The sequence below is a fragment of the Trichechus manatus genome, unplaced genomic scaffold (genome assembly GCF_000243295.1).
Source record: "Trichechus manatus latirostris isolate Lorelei unplaced genomic scaffold, TriManLat1.0 scaffold00128, whole genome shotgun sequence".
Classification (NCBI taxonomy): Eukaryota; Metazoa; Chordata; class Mammalia; order Sirenia; family Trichechidae; genus Trichechus; species Trichechus manatus.
Genome location: NW_004444064.1, coordinates 7,619,209 through 7,623,402, shown reverse-complemented (window position 1 = coordinate 7,623,402; position 4,194 = coordinate 7,619,209). Strand labels below are relative to the sequence as shown.

The window sequence follows — 4,194 nt, the reverse complement described above, 5'->3', positions numbered from 1 at the left end:
ATAATCTACGTATATATTTTGTCTTTTATATACAGTATAATTTCTGTCTGTGTATATATCTTTTCATATCAGTATGGGCATAGGTATAGATATTTCTGGGGGTGGGTGAAGACCATCAGAAAGCAAGATGCAGACATTATGTTTCTTATCCCCTAAATACTAAGTGTTTTGGTGTGTATATCCTAAGTACAAGACATTCTCTTACATCACCATAAATCATCAAAATCATCAAAACCAGGAAACTTAATGATACATTCTATTCTCCAATCCAATGCCCATATTCAAATGTAATGTCCTTTAGAGTATTTGTTTTCCCGTCCAGGATCCACTCCAGGATCAGCCATTGTATTTGGTTGCCAGGATCCGGATGATACTGAAGGTAAAGAAAAGTAGAAAACAATAACCAATGGCTTAAAAACTGTTTTTATTTAAAGGCTTAGAATCCACAAATCCTTTCCATCCATCAGCAAACAGAATCCCAAACAACCTCCCTTGGCCAATCTCTCCATGTGGCTGGTACCTGGGGAGCAGGTAGGTGGTGCGTGCGTGGCCGGCTTTCAGGTTTGTAGCTGATGAAGTGACAGAGCCCTGACCCCACCTGTCCAGGGTCTGTATTAGGAGGCAGCCTTTGTCCTCAGCCTTGAAGACCGTTTTAGAGGCTGATATTGTTGTTAAAAGGCAGACTCCTGGCCATGCTCTTGAATCGTGAGTTTAATTACAAATTTTGCCCTAGCTCTGAAAGAATGAAAACTCGGTTAAATTAAAACCGCAAGTCTCCAGATTTTGACTTGATAACTCGTTTTTCCATAACTGAATAATAATTATTTCTCCTGATGCGGTGACCACCACCTGCAACCTCAAAGCCCTTTTGTGGGGGTAACTTTATCTCTTGGAGGACCTGTGCAGTGCAGATAAGGGAGGGAGAGGTGCTGATGTGGTCATCCTTGGCCCTCTCTTTGGGCCCCAGGCCAAGGGTGAGACTGAGACCACACCATCTCAACCTGACTTTCAGGCTAAGAACACCTACCTCCCACATGTCCTCCAGGTGAGCCGGGGTGCTGTGGGCAGTAGAATTTTCTAGCAGGTAAGGACCACAGGGGGCATTGGTAGTTTAGTGGTAGCATTCTTGCCTTCCAAGCAGGAGACCTGGGTTCAATTCCCAGCCAGTGCACCTCACGCGCAGCCACCATCTGTCTGTCAATGGAGGCTTGCGTGTTGCTATGATGCCGAACAGGTTTTACCGGAGCTTCCTGACTAAAACAGACTAGAAAGAAAGGCCTGGTGATCTATTTCCAAAAATCAGCCCATGGAAACCCTATGGATCGCAACAGTCCTATCTGAAGCTGATCAGTGCAGGACCGGACAGCTTTCTGTTGGGCCGGGGGTCCCCATGAGTCGGGGGCCGACAGGATAGCAACTGACAATAGCAAAGACCACATGCAAAATTCAGATAAGTTTGTAGTTTGCCTCTTATATAAAAATTTTTAAAAAAATGCTTATTAGATGTTTTATTTAATAGTAAAATGTTCGGAATGCTTTATGGGTTAGTAGAAGATACTTAAACACTAACTAAACCTGGCTTGGATCATACATTTTATTTTCTAACATGCGCGTTGGAAGTGGTTTCACTTTCTTAAGTGCACTTTCCCAATGATAATAAAAAGGAACTCTTCTCGAACACTTGTCCTTGTCTACAGGAGACGAAGAAGAGGCTCAGAGTGAGTAAGAAGCTTGCTTCAGGTGACCCAGGTCCTACGTGGTGGATCCAGGCTGGCCCCAGAGGTCACACTCGTAACCACCGCCCCAGTGACACTGCTTTAGAGGTAACCATGGGGCCCCTGGTTGTGCATGCCTGGTAAAGCAGAAATAATTCACCTCACGGCAGCTCTCGGCAGCTGTGGTGAGCAGCCATCCAGCTCTCTGCCCACAGGGAAAATCACCTCAGCTCTGACCTCGAGGCCTGTCCTGCTCCAGAGCTTGGCCCTGGTGCTGTGGTTGATTGACTGGCTGAGGGATTCCAACTGTCCCTCCCTTACCCGATAATTCTTTTTAAAGCACCTGATTCCTTGTTGAGACCAGGTGGGGATGGGAACCAGGGGATCTGGCTTTGAATCCTCATTTTCTCATGAGACAATGTAGACATCAGTATGCTTTCCTCTCAACTCCTGCTGGTGTTTTAAGGACCACGTGAGTCACGTATATCCGAGCACATTGCTTGGATCTTATAGGAGCCCCATCAAAATGATAACATTAATTAATAGGAAATGACAAGCCTTTTGTAAGTTGTAGAGTGTTCTCTGTGTTAAGGGCTCCTTGGCACTCATCCAGGGAGCTTGGACACTTCCCAGGAGCCAACATTTTTCCTAAACATTTTATTCTGAAAATTTTCAAACACACAGAGAAGTTGAAAAAAATCACGCAGTGAACACTCTAGGTTCTACAATTAACATTTGCTGTTTTGCTGTTGGAGTCCTTGAGTGGCACTTACGGTTAAGCACTAGATGAATAACTGAAAGGTTGGTGGTTCGATCCCACCCAGAGGTGCCTCAGAAGAAAGTCCTGGCAATCTACCTCCAAAGGATCACAACCTTGAAAACCCTATGAAGCTCAGTTCTACTCTGCACATACGGGGTCATCATGAGTCCGACTCGGCAATGGGTTTGTTTTTTAATACTTGCTTTATGTAAAAGTCTATTACCCGTCTGTCAGTTGGTCATACTGTGTGGTGGCTTGTGTGCTGCTATGATGCTGGAAGTTATGTGATCAGTATTTCAAATACCAGCAGGGTCACCCATGGTGGACAGGTTTCAGCGGAGCTTCCTGACTAAGATAGACTAGGAAGATTGCCTGGCAGTTTACTTCCGAAAATTAGCCAATGAAAACCCTATGGATCATAACAGAACACTGTCTGATTCCTTTACTTTGGACACGTTATCAGGAGGGATTAATCGCTGGAGGAGGACATCATGTTTGGTGAAGCAGATGGCTAGCAAATCAAGGGAAACTCTTGGTGAGACGGATTGGCACAATAGCTATAATGATGCCAGTGATTTTGAGGATGACACAGGATGGGCAAACTTCCATTCTGTTGTACACGAGGCCGCCATGAGTTGGAGTCAATGGCAGCTGTCCATCTATACTTGCTTTATCACATATTTAGCCATCTATTTATCCCTTGGAGCCCCGGTGGCACAGTGGTTAAGAGCTTGACTGCTAACCAAAATGTTGGCAGTTCAAATCCACCAGATGCTCCTTGAAAACTGTAGGGGGCAGTTCTAGTCTGTCCTGTAGGGTTGCTTTGAGTCGGAATCAACTACATGGCAACAGGTTTTTGGTTGGTAACTCTTCCTCTAAGGAGCCCTGGTGGCGCAGTGGTTAAGCACTTGCCTGTTAACCAGAAGGTCAGCCGTTCCAACCCACCAGCCCCTCTGTAGGAGAAAGATGTAGCAGTCTGCATCCATAAAGATTACAGCCTTGGAAGCCCTATGGGACAGTTCTACTGTGTTCTACAGGGTTGCTATGAGTTGGAATGGACTCGATGGCAACAGATTTGATTTTTGGTTTTGATTTACCCTTCTATCCATCCATTACCCCATCTCGTTTTTGATACATTTCAAAGTAAGTCGCAGACATCTACACATTTCACCCTAAATATGTCACTGTGCATGTCATTAATTAGTATTCACCATTTGTTTACAGTTCTTTTTTTTTTTGATGTAAAAATTAGATACAGTGAAATGCACAAATGTTAAGTGTACATTTGCTGAGTTTTGACAAATGGATAAATCCCTGTAATGGTTAAAGTTATCTGTCAACTTGGCTAGGCCATGATTGTAATTATCTTCCATTTTGTGATCTGGTGTAATTATCCTCCATGTTGTGATTTTGTAATTATCCTCCATTTTATGTGTTGTAAATCCTAACCTCTATATGTTAATGAGGCAGGATTACAGTAGGGCGTATCTTGAGTCACATCCTCTTGTAAGGGTGTATGATTGTTAAGGTTGTGTGTCAACCTGGCTGGACCACGATTCTCAGTGGTTTGGCAGTTATGATGTAGTTTGGCAGTCATGTGATGTTGTGATAACTTCAATGATGAGATTTGTTATAATTTGATCACCTCCATGATAGGATCTACTGTGAGTAGCCAGTCAGTTGAATGGGAGTTTCCTTGGGGGTGTGGCCTACATAGAA

At 44.0% G+C, this 4,194-nt stretch overlaps 1 non-coding gene across 1 annotated transcript; it reads left to right on the top strand.

Annotated features, from left to right (window-relative positions):
• Positions 1–1,100: 1,100 nt before the first annotated feature.
• On the top strand, positions 1,101–1,171 carry TRNAG-UCC (transfer RNA glycine (anticodon UCC)). Its single transcript has one exon. It is a non-coding gene; the product is annotated as a tRNA-Gly (tRNA).
• The last annotated feature ends 3,023 nt before the right edge of the window (positions 1,172–4,194 follow it).